This window comes from Calliphora vicina, chromosome 3, assembly GCF_958450345.1.
Source record: "Calliphora vicina chromosome 3, idCalVici1.1, whole genome shotgun sequence".
Lineage (NCBI taxonomy): Eukaryota > Metazoa > Arthropoda > Insecta > Diptera > Calliphoridae > Calliphora > Calliphora vicina.
In genome coordinates, this window is record NC_088782.1 from 69851515 (window position 1) to 69871449 (window position 19935).

At 31.4% G+C, this 19935-nt stretch overlaps 1 protein-coding gene across 3 annotated transcripts in view; it reads left to right on the forward strand.

Moving 5' to 3' along the window:
- The window catches only part of LOC135953133 (myb-like protein I), a 92835-nt gene that overhangs the window by 2661 nt on the left and 70239 nt on the right, over window positions 1-19935 (forward strand). Inside the window, exon 1 of one of the 3 annotated variants that reach the window (XM_065502830.1) lies at window positions 10410-10469. The exons of the other annotated variants lie outside the window; for them this stretch is intronic. The gene's annotated coding sequence lies outside the window, so the exon portion shown is untranslated. Of the gene's footprint in view, window positions 1-10409; window positions 10470-19935 lie in introns of those variants that run through there. 3 annotated transcript variants of the gene reach the window in all.

Here is a 19935-nt window from a genome sequence, read left to right on the forward strand (position 1 = left end):
ATTCATTTAACATCAGTATCAACTGTTCTTCGCTAAATAGAAAAGTTCGTGCAAAAGTCAAACATTTATAAGTTACAAGATATTGGTAGAGATTTTGCAATTATTTATGATTTGGAGGAAGAGTTGCATGGAAAGAAGCTTATTTCCTTGAAATAAACCGGATACTTTTGATTGCAAATAAAAGCAGTTAACCCCCATTAACACGAAGCCTGGTTATACGTTAACTAATGGTTATACTGTCGGTTAAAATTATTTTTGTATGAAAACTGTCAGTATAACTATTAGTTAACACATAACCAGACTTCGTGTTACTGGGGGTAAGTAGTTTAAAATTGAAACAACACTTTATTTATTTAAAACTAGCTGACCCGGTGCGCTTCGCCACCCCAATTAGAAGAAAGAAATAGTACTATCAAGTCTCACTTTGTGAATCTAATTGTAAATGTTTAATTTCATATTTCTGGGTCCATTATTATAGAAAATGCAAAATGTGTTCCTAATTTAAAATTTTTAGGTTTATTATTATAAAATATTCAAAAAGTACCATTGCAATAAGGAAATAGTACCATTGATTATCACTTTTAAATTCGCATTCACTAAACCATAACCCGTCAAGTTTGAATTTTAGATTTTTATATCATTTCCTATATTATCAACTAATTTTGTTTCTATAATACTTAATATTTAATAAATTATCACAAAACCAAAACCGATCGGTTTTTAGTTTTTTAAAACCAAAAATCCCCCACTTGTGGTTTCCCACTCACTCGGGTCCATATAAGCTTAATTTTATGGCTTTAGGTTCATTGGTGAAGAAATTACAAAAAGTACCATTCGAATAAAGAAAAAGTACCAAAAAGCCTCCCCCTAGAATTCTCACTCACTTATGACCATATATGTTTAATTTCGTGTTTCTAAGTCCATTGTTATAGAAAATTCAAAAAAGTACCATTAGAATATAGAAAAAGTATTAAAAAGTATACACTTGTGGTTTTCCAGTCACTCGGGTTCATATAAGCTTTATTTCATGATTCTAGGTTCATTGGTGAAGAAATTACAAAAAGTACCATTCAAATAAAGAAAAAGTAACAAAAAGTCTCCCCCTAGAATTCTCACTCACCTAGGACCATATATGCTTAATTTCATGTTTTTAAGTCCATTGCTATAGAAAATTAAAAAAGTACCATTAGAATGAACAAAAAGTACCAAAAAGCAGCTACTTGTAGATTCCCACTCACTCTGGTCCATATAACCTTTATTTCATGTTTCTAGGTTCATTTGTGAAGAAATTACAAAAAGTACCAATCGAATAAAGAAAAAGTACCACAAAGTCTCCCCCTAGAATTCTCACTCACCTAGGACCATATATGCTTAATTTCATGTTTCTAAGTTCATTGTTATAGAAAATTCAAAAAAGTACCATTAGAATAAACAAAAAGTACCAAAAAGTCTCCCCCTAGAATTCTCACTCACTTAGGGCCATATATGCTTAATTTCATGTCTCTAAGTCCATTGTTATAGAAAATTCAAAAAAGTACCATTAGAATATAGAAAAAGTACCAAAAACCCCACAATTGTGGTTTCCCACTGACTCGGTTCCATATAAGCTTTATTTCATGTTTCTAGGTTCATTGGTGAAAAAATTACAAAAAGTACCAATCGAATAAAGAAAAAGTACCAAAAAGTCTCCCCCTAGAATTCTCACTTACTTAGGACCATATATGCTTAATTTCATGTTTCTAAGTCCATAGTTATAGAAAATTCAAAAAAGTACCATTAGAATATAAAAAAAGTACCAAAAAACCCACACTTGTGGTTTCCTACTCACTCGGTTTATATATAAGCTTTATTTTATGTTTCTGGGTTCATTGGTGAAGAAATTACAAAAAGTACCAATCGAATAAAGAAAAAGTACCAAAAAGTCTCCCCCTAGAATTCTCACTCACCTAGGACCATATATGCTTAATTTCATGTTTCTAAGTCCATAGTTATAGAAAATTCAAAAAAGTACCATTAGAACATAGAAAAAGTACCAAAAAGTCTCCCCCTAGAATTCTCACTCACTTAGGACCATATATGTTTAATTTCATGTTTCTAAGTCCATTGTTATAGAAATTTCAAAAAAGTACCATTAGAAGAACAAAAAAGTACCTATAGTTCAGTTCACACATTTTGGTACCTAAATATTATCCCCTATTCCTAACACTAACTTCAATCAGATACATATCAGCTAACTTTAATGTCGATAACTGAATTAATTTAAAATGTTTAAAAAGTACCATTAGGAGAAAAGTACCAATTTGCATTTTCTTCCTTGAACACCCCTCAAGTTTGAAATTTAACAATATTCCATTTTGCCAAAATTGTTTATGCTACAGGCATGTCTGAAAATATTAAAATCAGTGTTAATGTGCCCAAGAATAAATATGTTTTAAAAAAAGTACCAAACTGTTTACCCGGATTTGGCCCAATATACACCTTGGTACTCGAGTTCCAAATAACACCCTGTTAGTTAATTTTTGTATGGAACCAACGTTAAAAAAATTATCAAAATTGGCTTAATAATTTCAAATATAATGTATTTTCCCGATTTTATCCCCCTTTTTGGTACCTTTTTTATCCCCATTGAGGTGGTACAATTTTATTCAAATAAATTTCTGTAACGTGGTGGGAGCTCATAATAAAATATTCGTATGTCTATGTCAAATTATAGAAAAACATATTTTATGAAAAAGTACCAAAAATAAACACTATTTTTATCCCTTAAATGTTCGAATTTCCAAAAAGTACCAAACTTATATTTTTTATTTTTTGATAAGTAAAGAATACGATTTAAAATTTGATTCTATGTTTATTGGTTTAAAAGATACATAGGGTGCCAAAAAAGTACCAAAATACAGTTTTTACCCGTTTTCTCCCCTAAAAGTTTCGAATTTCGAAAAAGTACGAAACACCTGTCAGCTTATTTTTTGAATAGAGTAACATGCAATTTTAAGTTTTTTTGTATCTTTATTAGTTTTGAAGATATAAGGTTACCGAATTTACCCGTTTTTACCCCCTAAACGTTCGAATTTCCAAAAATCCCTTCTTATCGGATCGTTTTGGGTAGGGAGGAACCCACAGTTAAAATTTCGTGATTCTAGCTTCAGCCGTTTGGGCTGTGCGATGATGAATCAGTCAGTCAGTCAGTCAGTAACGTTACTCTTTTATATATATAGATTAGAGTGACAATCAGTTGTATGGAAAAAAATTTTTGTTAAAATTTTGAAGAGTGCCGGGTGGAATATTGTGACACTAGGCCTAAATGTTAAGTGCTGAAAATTTGAGCCAAATCGGGCAACGATTTCTGGACGCGCATCGAGGTCAAAGTTCAGATATATGCAACATTTTACTGTTAATATGGAATAAATAGGTGAAACTCGTTAACTTTCTGCATTGTTTTCTAGAAATATGTAGATTTATTTATATTAATGAATATTACATTAAAAAAAAATTTAGAAATTAACCCTGTATCTCCTTTGGTTCAAAATGACCCAAAAACTGTATTATCGCCAAAATTAGAGAAAAATTTAAATTTTTCAGTTTTTGAAAAAATTTTGCTATTAAATAAATACTTTTGCAATTGAATGCAAAAGAATCGAAATATGTACGTAATTATCGTTGTAATGAGATATAAATGACAAAATTTGATTAAAGAATTTTAAAGTTATTACAAATTCGCCAGACCATTAACGTGTTTCAGGCCACTTGAACAAAAATTTAGGAAAAAAATTAAGATATTTCGAGAAAAATTAAAATAAAAGCTCATTTTTACTTAAAATATGTCCATATTTACTTGTATATGAGTTTTTGTCTTCGTAGGATACTGTTAACCTATTCGCAGGTATGGCCAAAAAAAATAATTTTTTTAACGGCTGTTTCAAAACTCCATTTTCAAATTTTTAAAAATGTTGTTAAACTAATTTCAGATTTTTTCGATCATCACATTGGGGTTTATTGAGATCAAAATAGGGAATAAAAATATGAAAAAATTATGTCAATACCTCTTACAGTTTTTCCGTACCTGCGATTTAAATTTTGCGATTTTCAAGAAAAACTAATTATTTGTCCATATTTAGGCGAATGAGCCCAATTTCCTTACTGTTATAAATTTTAAGTAAAACTTATTCATAGTATTATAATCCTGGTAATTTTAAATATGGTCTGAAAGTTTTACTAAAATCGGAAAACGTTAACCTTTAAATCGTGAAGGTCAAAGGTCATATTTTTCAATATTTGGAATTTCTAATGAAAAGATAGCGAAATGTTATATATTTTTGGGCCGATTTTAATGCAACTTAAGGAAAATATAACATAAAGCCCAGAATTTAAAATAACAACACAAAAATGGAAATTAACCCTTAGCAGCACTTGGGGTCCAAATTACCCTCAACTTTTAAAATTACGAAAAACACAACCATTTTGACCCCAAGTCCTCTTAAAGGTTAAAATCAATTTTTTAACTGTTGTTGTAAATGCTAGACCCCAATATATATTTTCCTCAAGTTTCATGAAAATCGGCCCAAAAATATGTAACATTTCGCTATCTTTTCATTAGAAATTCCAAATATTGAAAAATTTGACCTTTGACCTTCACGATTCAAAGGTTATCGTTTTCCGATTTTAGTAAAACTTTCAGAACATATTTAAAATTACAAGGACTATAATATTATGAATAGGTTTTACTTAAAATTTATAACAGTATGGAAATTGGACTCATTCGCCTAAATATGGACAAAAAATTAGTTTTTCTTGAAAAACGCAAAATTTAAATCGCAGGTACGGAAAAACTGTAAGAGGTATTGACATAATTTTTTCATATTTTTATTCCCTATTTTGATCTCAATAAACCCCAATGTGATGATCGAAAAACTCTGAAATTTGTTTAACAAAATTTTTAAAAATTTGAAAATGGAGTTTTGAAACAGCCGTTAAAAAAAATATTTTTTTTGGCCATACATGCGAATAGGTTAACGGTATCCTACGAAGACAAAAACTCATATACAAGTAAATATGGACATATTTTAAGTATAAATGAGCTTTTATTTTAATTTTTCTCGAAATATCTTAATTTTTTTCCTAAATTTTTTGTTCAAGTGGCCTGAAAGACGTTAATGGTCTGGCGAATTTGTAATAACACTAAAATTTTTTAATCAAATTTTGTCATTTATATCTCATTACAACGATAATTACGTACATATTTCGATTCTTTTGCATTCAATTGCAAAAGTATTTATTTAGTAGCAAAATTTTTTCAAAAACTGAAAAATTTGCATTTTTCTCTAATTTTGGCGATAATACAGTTTTTGGGACATTTTGATACAGGGTTAATTTCCAAAATTTTTTTTTTAATGTAATATTCATTAATATAAATAAATCTACATATTTCTAGAAAACAATGCAGAAAGTTAACGAGTTTCACCTATTTATTCCATATTAACAGTAAAATGTTGCATATATCTGAACTTTGATCTCGATGCGCGTCCAGAAATCGTTGCCCGATTTCGCTCAAATTTTCAGCACTTAACATTTAGGCCTAGTGTCACAAAATTCCACCCGGCACTCTTTGAAATCTAAAAAAAAAAAATCGGCTGTCACTCTAATATAGATGTACAACAACTCACTCTGTGTTTTTATACACAAACGCACACATATAATGCACACACAAGACTGTTGATGTTAACTCTAACATCGCCTGTAATAAACTCACTAACGACTGCAACCTCTGCCACGATTTATAGACAGTGCCATCTTTATGTGAGTGCCTAATCAACCGCATGCTATCAACTTTGTTGATAAGTAGAAGCTTCTACCGATGGACATCTTTATAATCATGATCAATGTTGCAGGCAGTCGTTACAGAACGTTAAATTCAAATCGCTATTGCAAATTCGTAACAATATTAACAAACAAAAATATGAAAATATGTTACTGAGATCTTGATTTGTTCCATTTTTTACATTAATATATGGTAAAAAGTTGGAAAAATTCAAAAATATTCGAAAAGTCAACAACGTTCTTGGCTCTTAGTTACTTATTTAGTTGTCATCTGTTTTATGTACTTTTGTTTTTTAAATTATTTGAAACATAGGTCAAAACATAGTAGAAAAATAGAAGGTAGTTTCATTCTCTCTTTATTTTTTAAAATTCTACGTCTGACATGCTTAAGGATTTTGACGTTTTCGTTAAAATAGTAATACCATATTAATTAAAAATTTTTCCATATATTCTTTGAAGTTTTCATTAATTTGAAAAATATTAAAAAAAAATATAAAAAATATTTACTATCAAATTGGGATCAAAGGTAAGATTTTCATTTTCAAATATTTCAAAGCTAATTTGTGAACATTATTTTAAGATTTAACAAACATGAGTTGCATTTTCCCCAACTGCGAAAATACCAAATATTTTTGCAAAAATTCAAATGTAAATTTTTTTAAAGTCCCTACATTACCTAACAAACGACAACAGTGGCTGTATACATTTTTATTTAAATACTAAATTATAAATTACACATTTTTTGTAAAATATTTCTCTAAAATAAAAATCCTTTTTAGGAATGTGGCAACGCTTTTTATAATGCTCACAAAATAAGGAAACTTCAAAAAACCTTATTTGAAAAAAAAAATTTTGATTGAAACTACCTTCTATATTTTTATCATGGGTCCAAAACTTAAGTCTGTTGTCAAAAACCTAACTTTTGCAACAACAAAATTCATGTTAGTCAATGTATTTTGTTGTTGTATGAGACATATGATTTGTTGTATTTTAGTTTGACAAAACGAAGTGTCTCGTCTCTATGTGTAATTCTCTATGCTTTGAAATTTCCAAGGCGAATTTTTATACCAGGTGATGAATTATGGACAAGTCGAATTTATACAAGGTGGAGTCAATCAAACAGCTGATTACTTTTTTGTTTATTTAACAAAATATTTATTTTTTACATAAATAAGCCTCAGTCACAAATTATACAGATATGAAACAGCTGTTTCAAAAGTATCCGGTTTATTTCCTTTAAATTTACTTTTGATTGCAAATAAAAGCCGTTTAGTAGTTTAAAAATTGTAACAACTCTTTATTTATGTAAAATGTACAACAACCACAGAATTAAATAGTCCCTCAATGTTTTTTTTATACACGTTTATAAATTCTCAGAAATACAGACACGCTAGGCATTACCTATACACGAGTGCTTTTCGGCCGTTACTAAATTTACAACAACGTACTCACACGTATTAAAAACTCATTCAGTCTCGTTTGAGCCACAAAGTATACAGAGGCGACACTGCAAAAAAATATATTTGTCTCTTTCGCTCGAAACAATTTCAACTGGTTCGGTTTTCTGCTTATTTATATAGTTGTCTGTTTTAACGCACTGTCTGTATTAAACCGCAAATTTGTTTTCTTTTTCTATCGAAACAATTTCAAAAAAGCTGATTTTAGTGTTTTTGAACTGTCAAATTTGACACCTCTGTATACTTTGTGGTTTGAGCGTTCATTGAAGAAGGTTGTGTTGTCGCATGTTTCTAGCTTTTTTACATGAAGATTAATAATGCAGGGATGGAAAAGTTAATATTTTTTAACATCAACGTATGGTGTACGTTTTTGGAATTATAAACTTTTGCTAAATAAACTTATTTTATCTAAAATGCTTTCTTGCTTTAGAAATTTACAAAACAAAAATATTATTTTTAATTAAAATACCACCATTTCAAAATTAACATTTCCATGCCTGTGTTGTAGTGAATATGAGAGTATAAATTTTTCTCTTTTTCTATTTTATGCTCTTGCAACAGAGCAATGAGCAATCGCATGTGTTGCCGGGCTCGCTTTATAATGTACACGAATTCACTTGAAAAATACAGCACACTTTAAGGCACTAAGTTGATGTTTATTCGAATAGCGTCTCTGATAAAACTGACTAACGACTGCAACCTCTGCCACTATTTATAACACTGCCATCTGCACTCTAGATTTCTCTTTAACTGTCTAGAGGTTTCTAATACATACGCCATCTGTGGTGTACTTTCTACAATGTTCATTAACTGAATATTCGAATTCGAATATACGGTCGCAACAAACAGCGTTGCCAACTTACGATCATTGGTCAACTGAAAGCTTTCATTCAATGTTAATAATGCCCACAGATATGTTACAGTTTGCTATTACAGCACTGCTATTTGAAAGCATTATGCTACTTTTAAATCAGACGTTAAAATCGTTATATTTGAATTCAAGTACAATTTCGTAACAATATATTTTGGGTCATTTGATACGTATGTGCTTTAGTAGTGCACTGAGAAGTCAATTGGTTACTTTATACATCCCAGGTAATATAGTGGGGAGACAATTGTCACTTAGATGCCCCTGAGTAATCTAATCACTTTAAACCATTGGTCTCCAGCAGTACACCCGCGGGCACCGTCTATGTGTGAGTTTCTTATATATGTGAAACCGAAATTAAAAAACGAACATGAGTTATTTTACAAGTGTTGCCAGTGAAGGATATTTTCATAAGAAATTTGGTTCAGTGTACACACATCGTAATACTAGACTACGAGGCAAATCTATTGTTGTGAGAGTTTGGTTAACAATGCTTTAAACATTTATTTTGTACTGCACTTTTTTATGAGTTGTTAGCATAACAATTTTACAATAATCAATCTGGGGGTTATGCATTTTGTTCAAGTCCAAGAAATTGTGCTACTTCAACAAGATGAGTCCATAAATCCATAGGACGTAGTGAAGTAGGGTTGGCTGAACAGTTAAACATGTGGAGGGTGTCATGAGGACCCTGACCACAAGCTGGGCATAAGTTTAGGACGGCTCGGTCTATGCGGGACCAAAAGGCATTAAGTCTGTTGCTCCATCCTGATCTAAGTTGTGCCAGAAGGATTCTTGTTTTACGCGGCAGAATATTCTCAGCGTCTGCTATCGGTTGTGGTCGACCTCCAAGTACGACATTCATACGGTATCCTGCTACCGCGGAATTGATGGCGTCTCTGTGAATGTCGTTCAAAGCTGTCATATACGAGCGGCGATCAAATGGATCCTGCATATACTTCTGTATGCTCTCCTCGTATTTCCGTAGGTCCTGTCTGCCATACCTCGGTGGAGACTCTAACTGTGTGATGTTGAAGTTTGGATGACTCCTCCGGTGACATCCCAGAAGGAACTGTTGCGTCAACATGACGTTGTGTTCTCTGACCGGCAGAACCTTGGTTTCCTCGTGTAGGTGGTGTTTGGAGGTTATTTTAAGGCTGCCTGTGACGGTCCTTAAGGCTGCGTTTTGACAGTATTGAATATTTCTCCACTGAATATCACTCAACGAAGTCGACCACACTGGAGCAGCATAGTTAACAACTGACCGACCAATCGTCTTGTAGGTAGCAATAGCATACCCCAAGTACAGTTTATGCGTGATTGCAGTGGCGTGTGCTGAGGAGGTAAAAAGGCTATCAAAAGTGACACCCAAGATTTTCGGGTGGTTCACTGTCGGAATTTGTACGCCGTCGACCATGATGCCAAAGTTGAGTTTTACCTCCTTCGTCCAGGAGAAGTTAAAAAGGAGCGGCGACAGAACCCCGTCCTGAGGGACTCTTTGTTTCATTCTACGGTGGGGAACGATAACTTAAACAATTCCGAATATCCTTGGAATTTACCACATGACATTTCAAAGCCTTCGGCGTAGACTGAAGGAGGCTTTCAAGAAGTCTATATAACACCCAACTCACACGATCCTGTACCTATCTCAATCTGTGACTACTGATCAGCGTTCAACTAGTTTTTCGGATCCAAGTCGGTTTGTCGCTTTCGGTGACAACTATTGAGGGTTTGCATATGAAATCGAGTACCGAGTACTGCGTGATTCCATGAAGAATAAAGCCTTGTCACATTTTACTATGACCTTCATGCACTGGCTTCTCTAAAGCAGACTCACAGCTCTTTTAAGTCAATACTTTTATAAAATAAAAAAAATCACCAAAATTCTGATAAATTAAAAGTCAAATCTGGTAGCTTTGGATACTGTAGTTATTTTGTGAGAGTGTGTGTGTGTACGTGTGAGTGTTTTTGTTGTTGTTTGTTCGCTTTACTTAAATACAACAACAACGGTTCAGTTTATTTTATTTTTTTTTTGTTTCCTAATTAAGTTTATAATTAAAATTAATTGAAAAATTACAATTTTGTTCATTTATTGTGTATTAAACGACACGTAGTATATGTATGAAATTTTTTGAGAAATATTTGAAAAAAGCCCAAAAAATAAATAAAATTTAAAAAAAAAATATACAAAATTTTCAATGATTTATAAATTGTAAGAGTGAGTGTGTGAATGTATGTATGGGTGTGTGTGTAATTTGTGAAAATAAAAATAATAATTTTTTGGGCTATGAACTGAAACTACTTACTACTGAAAACAAAATTAAATGGTAAATTATTCAATTTATATTTCTATATTTGTTTGTTGTTGTTTTCTTTTTTCAATTCATTTCTTCTATATGTACTTAAATTGTAAGAGTTCTTTATTATGGGTGGGGATAAATGAAGCAATAATTTCATTCCTTATTTACCTACTTGGGTTTAATACATATGTTTACGAAGTCAGCCAGAAGAGTGCTATCAAAACAATAGAAAACGGGATGTACTGTGAAATGCAATTAGAAATTTCTCAAATTCAAATGGAAATTCTAAAAAATATAATTTCTGAAATTCAATTGGAAATTGTTCAGAAAATATTAGTGGTAAAATTCTCTTTTTAAGATTAATGCATTTAAATGTTATTGGGATCAAAATATGTGTAGTTCTCCGAACAAAGTTATATATTTTTTCAAGTTTCATTAAAATCGGCCCAAAAATATATAAAATTTCGCTATCTTTCCATGAAAAATTCCAAATATTGAAAAATTGTACATTTCACCTTAACGATTTAAGTGTTAACGTTTTCCGACTTGCATACTATATTTAGAATTACCTGGACTATAATATTCTGAATAGGTTTTACTTAAAATTCATAACGGTAAGGAAATTGAGCCAAACATTTAGTTTTTCTCGAAAATCGTAGGTACGGAAAAACTATAGAATGTATTGTCATACTTTTTTCATATTTTTATTCCCTATTATGTTCACAATAAATCCCAATGTGATGATCAAAAAACTCTGAAATTTGTGTAACATTTTTAAAAAATTGAATTTTTTGGTCATATCTGCGAACAGGTTAACGGTATCCTACGAAGACAAAACTCATATACAAGTAAATAAGGATATATTTTAAGTAAAAAGAAGCTATTATTTTAATATTTCTCAAAATATGTTAATTTTAATTTTCATTAATATAAATAAATCTACAGTAGCCCAAGAAAGTCTACATACAGGAAAAATTATTATGTTACTTTAATTTATAGCAGTTTTTTTAGTTTTTTTTATGAGATACAGTATCGGCCATAACAATGTTTTAAATTTCGATTATGTATTATTTTCAGTTGTTAATATGTTTATTATCGATAAACAAATACTTTTAAAGTTAATCTTTCCATAAGTGGTAATTTAAAATCAAAAAATATTTTAAGGTAGAAAATGAAACGGACAAAACTAAAGCACCCCTTGATGGATATAATATAACACTAATTTTAATTATTATTTTGTTGCAAATCCTTTGCATTGGATGACATAAGTACATCACTTAGGCATAGAAGATATTATGTTTTTTATCTTGTCTTGCAATATTCCTTCCCAGGCTATTTTAACGGCTTGAAATAAATCGTGAAAATTTCCGATCGTTATTTTGGCAATTTTCACGTTTTATTTTCATATTAACAATATCCCTCAAGTTCTCAATAGGATTTATATTGGGGGATTAGTCCAATGAATAACTTGAGTATTATTGCTCTGTAGCCAAGTCTTACAAATGTTTGAGGTGTGCTTAGGATCTTTATCCTCTTGGAAGCTCCCTTTAAGTGGCATCTCTTCTCTCTTTAAATTCACTGGAGTACTTTTTCCATGCCATTGTTTTTATTACAATAAACTGTATAAAACTTAAATTATACACACTACGTCTTTCTTTATTTTTATCTTCTGTCATTTTTAAGTCCATTCGTTGTCAGTCCGGTCAACTCACAATGCAAATATACAGTAGCGTAATCAAATTTTTAAACATCTTATAAGAGGGTGCTTTTGTTTTGTCCGTTGCGTTTTGTGTTTTTATATGATTTATCATTTTAAATCAATTGTTCATAAAATTATCTTTTACTAAATGAATGTTATATGAACATTAACAATATAAGTTAATAAAATATATACAAATCAGAATTCAAAAACATTTTTTATCCAAAAAATTATGTTTTGAAAAAATCTATTGAGGGGGTGCTTTAGTTATGGCCAATACTGTATATAATAACAAATGTTTTATGTCGATTTTAGCAAAAAAAAATTCAAATAACGCCCAAAAGTTCACCGTTATTAGAGTTATTGATTCTGAGTAAAAACACGAAAAATTTATTCTCGGTCACGCCTATTTTTGGGTGGGCGAGACTATTAAGTTTCATAATATTTTGAACATTAAAGCCAAAAAAAACAAAAAAAATGTTCGTTATTTGACTCAGAATCAAAAAATTTATTGACGGTGAAATTTTGGAAGTGATAGGAAATGTTGCTAAACCCGACTTAAGTGATGTTGTTTTAATTTTTTTTAGCGTGAATTTATTTTTTTAACAAATATATTTCACTACTTTTAACTTACAAATACAGCTTTCATATAAATAGTAAAATTTTGCATATATCTGACCTTTGACATCGATGCGCGTCCCGAAATCGTCCGATTTGTCTCAAATTTTCAGCACTTAACTTTTAGACCTAGTGTCACAATATGAACAAACGTTAAATATAAAATAAAAATATGGAAACATAAAACTTTGAACTAAATTTTGTATTTATTTATTATATACGAAATTAAGCTAAATTAAAAAAATATTGTCTTGATATAGATTTGCCTTTCGATATTATTCCGAAATTCTGTCATTGATTTCTGATTCTGAATCGATGGTTTTAAACTCTTTTTTTATTTTAGGTGAGGAATCTTAATTTTGTCCACGTTATCCTTTTCTATAAACCTTCTACTGCATATTTGCCTAAAGAGATTTTCTGGATCTAAGTTCAGGAACTTTGAATGGGTTTATTATTTAAAATGTTGTATGATATTTTTTAGAATACAATATTCATTATAAACTTTTGCATTTACTGCTAAATCGTCATTGGAACTACAATAAAACCTATCCAGAAAACTTAAGGTAGGATCACACGATTGCCAATTTAATACAATTTTTATTGTGCTGAATTGGGGTCCAATAAAGAAATTGTCCCAATCAAATTCTCTGCAGCCACATGATTGCCTCATCTATATATATAAAAATTAAATGGCGATTTTGCTGTTTTTTTTATTCGAATCGAATTTTTCAGGATATGGTTTGTAAAGAAAAAAAAATCCAAAATTCCGGGTAAAACTCGGAAATTTTTTTTGAGTCCACTCAACTGTAATAAAAAAGCTCCCTAAAGTATGCAGTACAAATTTAGATATTTTATTTGCAAATAAAACTTGACGAACTAACATTAGTAAATGCTACCGAGCGAAACCCAAATTTAGTTTTATATAAATTTGATTGTCGTAAATTTGCGCAAAGCGATTTAGTTGCAATAATTGTTCTAGTTTACGACAACTCAGAGAAACAGCTGTTGTAATGTTAAATTTTGTTTTGTTTACATAAATGTAAAAAAAATCAATTTGTAAAAAAATTATTTGTTATATAAAAAAAGAAAATTGCGTCGGCTTTAATTATCGTATAAAAAAATTAATAAAGAAATGTTAAAAGTTGTATGTGGGTCAGAGAGTGGCTCAGAAAAAGAATATTTCATTTACAAAAATGAATATTGGCGCTAATTGTCTTCTTTAATTGCCTCACTAGAACACAATAAATATTGGTATATTTTTAACTTTTTTATTGGTGCATCAAGCATTCACATGATTGCCGCACCAGGGTTGCATTTGATTGGTGCAAATAAACACAATATTGTTGTGGTTTGACATATGAGCCAATAAGTTGTGAAATCACACGATTGACGTATAAAATAGAACAATAATTGGTGCACTGCGGCATTCGTGTGATCTTACCTTTAGATTAATGTGTATTGTGTGAAGTACTGACCTTTACTCCATTCTCAAACTTTGGATTGGATATATTTTCCTCACAACATTTACAAATCAGTTTGTTAGGTAGCATTTTCAATACATCCTGATAAAAAGAATTGTTGATTAACATATTTGTTTTTTAATCTCGCGTCCATTTCTTTGACCAAACGTTACATGTGGATTATTGATGTCGAATTTCAAACTAATTTCGATATTTATACGAAAATTTGAGCATATTATTTAATACTAGCTGTCCCGGCAAACGTTGTTCTGCCATAGCACACATAAAGTTTGAAGACTCCCACTATAATAGTACTCCACATATGCAATAATATATTTTTACTTTGTATGGGAGGTGCCATGCCCATTGTTCCTATATAGGTCAATTGTGAATCTAAACCATCCAGGGACCCTCTCAAACACACACAACAAATTTCATCGAAATCGGTCTAGCCGTTAAGGAGGAGTTTAGTTACTAACACACGAACAGAAGAATTATATATATAAAGATGGGGGCTATTCAAATTAAAAATATCGCTTTGTGATTTCTTTTATACTTATATACTCCCTTCAATGTTCGTCAAAATCTTCAACTTTTATTCAATTCCATCTTGTAGCTACGAATTCTCGGCATGGTTCTATTCTATTCCCCTCTAAAAGTTATTTTTAGATTGCCCTCGTAATTAATAAACTTGCTGCTGGTGTATTGTAGCTGATGTTGTAGCTGTTGGTCTTATTGTACATTAATTTGATATTTAACGGTATTTTACTTTACTTAGCATTGTTGTTTTCATTGTACATAAATTAATAAATACATATGTACCTCCTAGTATATACATTGCATACATACATACATACATATGTACTTATGTAAAACTATGTACAATATAACTTTTCATTGACAGAATACATAATTTTGCTTGCATTTGATTGTCTGGTGTCTGTCCCTCTGTCTTCACTTCTCTATAATTTAATTCTTATTGTCATCAGTAAATTGAAGAAAAACACACAAACACAAACATATTCAAATCATTATGTATGTGAGTGTGTCTTTGTATTTTTTTATTGCATTAACAATGACGTTGTTTTAGAACAGGGGCTAGGAAATTAAATTGATCCTATTTATAATTTATGCAAGACCCCATAGTTATTTCGTACGTATGCTTGCCAGCGGTCAAGTATTTTTAACTTGAATTTCTGCAGTGATTTTCCAAAAAAAAACACCATTCGATTAACACGGGATTAATTAAAATGTTCATTTCCATTTTGTACTTTACGTACAGGAGCGGAATTACCGCATTCAATATCGAGTCCTAATTTTCTTATTTGAGATATCGAGCTAAAAATTGTTGGCTCAACACCTATAAATTAGGATGATTGTTTGCACTAAACTCAGGAGTAGTTGCCTCTTCAAACGAGAGTACAACAACAGCTCATTCGAAATCGCAGTAAATTAACCAGAAAGCAACAGTCAAGCATGTAACCAGCTCATGCCCCAGTACAACGGGTTACCAGAATCCTAGAGTCTTCCGGGGAGGTTTGAAAACTTTTATGCAAGAACGTACTGAGAGAATATTCTCTATTAATCTAAATATGGCTAACTTCATACCATCCATGTTGAACACAACAAAAAAGCTTCTGAGATGATTGTTCAATGTCAAATATATATAATTCGATTAATGAATCATAGAGGTAAACAAGGCTCTAATTGATTGTTTAGATTCCATGCACCCTAGTTATCCAAATTATTGGACAACTGATCCTATATAAATCCAATAGTCTTGCCATATTTATAAATATTAGTCGAAATTCAATATCCACAGAGGTCTCTTATTATTTGCCTTCTGACCATTCATCTTTACTAGTTACTTATTGCGGTAACTATAATTATCTGCAAGGCAACCATCAATAACATTTGGATTAAGGTAACTAATTAAGTGTCGTAAGATGTACATAGAATCTAAGATTTCCTGGTGAATTAGATAATTTGTATGTTTGGCAGCAGAATTATCAATTCGAGCCTAGGAGAGGAAAGTATAAGGAGAAGAGTCTCCAGAGGAACATCACCATAAAGCGGGGATTTATCGCTCCTATTCATTTTATTGAGGTAATGAATCTTCAGGTAGCGCTTGGCAATCTTTCTTCCTGTACCTTTTTCCGGATAGTAAATTATCTTAAAGGATAATTGTATTCGTACATCGGTTATCAGTCAGTCCTATAATTACGAATGATTGCACTGATGGAAGGCTATCTGAAGATACTTTATAAAAACCAGAGGTGTGCCTCACTTTGTATCACTGTGTCCATTAAAAGTACCTCGTAAGTTGCTTTGGATGTCATTCTGTAACTAGTACTTATTGAGGTATATGTACAAATAAATCTCTAATAAAGTTCACAGAACGGGACGGCGGCTTGCATCCGATAGACGGTTTGAAAGTTGAGCAGTGTTCACAGAAGGATATTGTCTTCACAGAGGAGACTACTCGACGAATCTGCGAATGGGGGAATTCTTCTGTTTCATTAGTGGGATTAAGATACCTTAATGAAAGCAGACTGTGAATTAGAGAATCCATTGTTTCCTACTTCCTACTAACATTTTATAACGCTTTATTTATTTATTAAATCTGCCTTATTTCTAGTCCTAACATTAAGTATTAAAATCTGTTAACTAAACTGCATACTATTTGCTCTATAACGAGTCCCATCATAATGGAACTACAAAGACCCTGTGGATGATCTCATCAATTACCTTAAAAAATCAAATAATTCATTAACATTTGAGGCTGTGTGTAAAGGTGCAGGACCCCACAGGCTGCCGTGGATATAATATTAAACGTGCTACCCATTGAGAACTATGTTGAGAGTGTGGCGGCATGGAACTTAGAATATTTGATTCCTCTTTAGTGAAACCATTGCGGGTAGGTAACACTAGAACATTTGGTCAATTCACAAGGTGTCTTATCATGTCATATTGTCATAATGTCCTAATATTTCACAATGGTTATAATTGTTTTTCATGCAAAAAATGTCCTAAAATAATACTACCCTGTATGCTATGTTTATTGTGTTATCGTAACCAACCTGCAGAGACCTGCGTCGAATGCCTAAGAGTCGGTTAAGCCGAGCTGCCGAGTCGTGATATATTAGAACATTATGACAATATGACTGATAAGAGACCTTGTGAATTGACCAATTGTATGAGGTAGGTTTTATTGGTAAACATAGGGTCGCGACCTTTAACTTCGGTGTCTCACCTCAGTAGATTTCCCCAGTAGGGATGAATAGATTGGCTCCGATCAACTATTCGAAGGGGTTGCAGTTTTCTCTGATGGATCCCAGGTGGACTCTAATACAGGGGCTGGGGTTTATATTGTCTACAACGATATTAAATGGTCATATAGACTCTCAGACGAGTTTTGCGTCTTCCAGGCAGAGATCTTCGCGATCTGAAAAACCACAGACAGACATAAAAGCATACGTCACAGAGGTGACAATTTATGAAGACAGTCAGGCGGCACTTAAGTCATTTAATACATTCTAGCTTAGTGGAAGACTGCAAGAGAGCTCTTGAAGAGTTATTGGTACACTACTCAATCAGATTCTGTTGGGTACCAGGGAAAGTAGGTAACAGATGAACTGGGCAGACATGGATCAGATCTAGACCATGGTACTAGGTAACGGGGAGTAAAACCTCCTCTTTGTCACTACTACGTTCTAAAGTTGAAAGATTCCATGACTCTACCAACCAATCCTGGAATAGTAGGACGGATTGTCAATTGTATCAAACACTAATTGGGTTGGATAGGTGTAATCACAGAATTCTAGTAGGAGTCATAACCGGTTACTGCTAGGTAACAGATTTCTAGATGAACTTGGGAGTGTTGCTGGCTGTAAATTGAGTAACATACTAGGTTTTATCAGGGGAATAGGTTGTCTATTTAAAGGATATTATCCAGTGAATTCAAATCTGTAACCACTTTTCCCTCTTTATGCAGATTTTAATTTTTCTGTTTGTTTCTTTTGCTATCTCTAAGACACTATATTTCTTCTTCTTTATTTTCTTCACGTCCTTCCTTTTTCAGGAATGGCATAATTTTTCTTTTTATCTCTTGTATGGAATCACAATTTACCTTATGGTCACCGAGTACACACCCCTTCCAAACTATACTACATATACATATGTGTACACAATTGATCCAATAATATTTTTACAAACTTTTGGTTTTCTATAAATAATAAAAATTGTTGAACAAATGTTTAATAAAATATGGTTTATTTTGTTTAAAAAATTATGTGTACAAATATGTCGTCCCCTCAATAAAACAATAGTGTATAAGCATATACACCACATTGCATAATAAGAATCTACATAACTGATTCTATATGTGGTCAAAATTTGGTGAAATTCTACTTCCAGAAAGTGGATCAAAAGATTAATTGAAATATTACTTTTGTTCCAGATGTCTACTAACACAAAAAAAATGGCAAAAAATTATACACTATTGTTTTATTAAGGGGACGATGTACACATGTATTTTATTGTAGATATACATACATACATATTTATATACATTTGTTCATATAATTAATAGAAAATGGCCTTGATACACTTGTCTAAGAGTAACCTTGATATTAAAGATTTTCTACGTGTTGTAAGCATTTTCCCAACTACATGTTTAAATACAAAAGGACACTTGGCAACTCTAAAGAAATAAGAGCTCATTTACCTGCGCCTGTACAATAATTATGACAATAACATGGTGTTGTTGTGTTGCCCAAATATTTTACTAAAGTGTCCCTTTAAATTAAACTAATAAATACCTATATGTAGTAGGTAGTAAGTAGATACAACAAAAATATCAATTAAGCAATAACTATAGATACAAAAGCCTAGCTAATAACCAAACCTCTAGCAAAACATTAAATATTCTTTGAAAAAGTGCACGTTAAATTAATTTCACATTAACGCTTCATTAAATTACAAAATCGACTAAAATGGAATTAAAATCCAAAATGGCAATTGTTTGTAGAAAAGTCAAATGAATGTTGAAATCGTGTTTTCATTTCGTTTTATTTAATTTCACATTTTTATTTTTTTGGTAAATTTCAAACCAAAAGCCCCAAAATTTTTTTTATTAAAAAATTAAATTTATGTTAGAGAACATTTATTTTTACATTGAACGGAAATTAAAAGAGAACAACTGTTACTAACACTTTGCCACTCTCTCCCTCTCTCTCACACTCACTCACTTACTCTTACTCATCAATGCTAAATAATGAAATAAATTGTAATAAATTGTGATTTTTTGTTGTTGTTTTTGTTATAAAAAAGGAAATAGCGGTGAACGGGTTTAGAAAAATACACACACAAAACAAAGCGACACAAAAAAGAAAACTAAAACAAAAAAAAGAAGAAAAATGTTCATATACATGTGGAAAATATAAATTGAACATTGTGTACAACAGCAACGATAACAACAACAAATGTACGAATTGCACATTAAACCGCAACAGCACGTTTTTCCTGACTTTGTTTTTTTTGTTGTTTGATTGTGTGAGTGTCTGTTTTTTATTTCGTTTTTTTTTTTTTCAAACGCATTGATGTCTGTTTCTAAGCTTTTTTAGTTTGTTTGTTGTTTTTTTACTTGCTACAACATACTTGATGTCTGTTTCGTTGTCTGTCTGGTCTGGCCTGGTACGAAGTCCGTACAAGTACG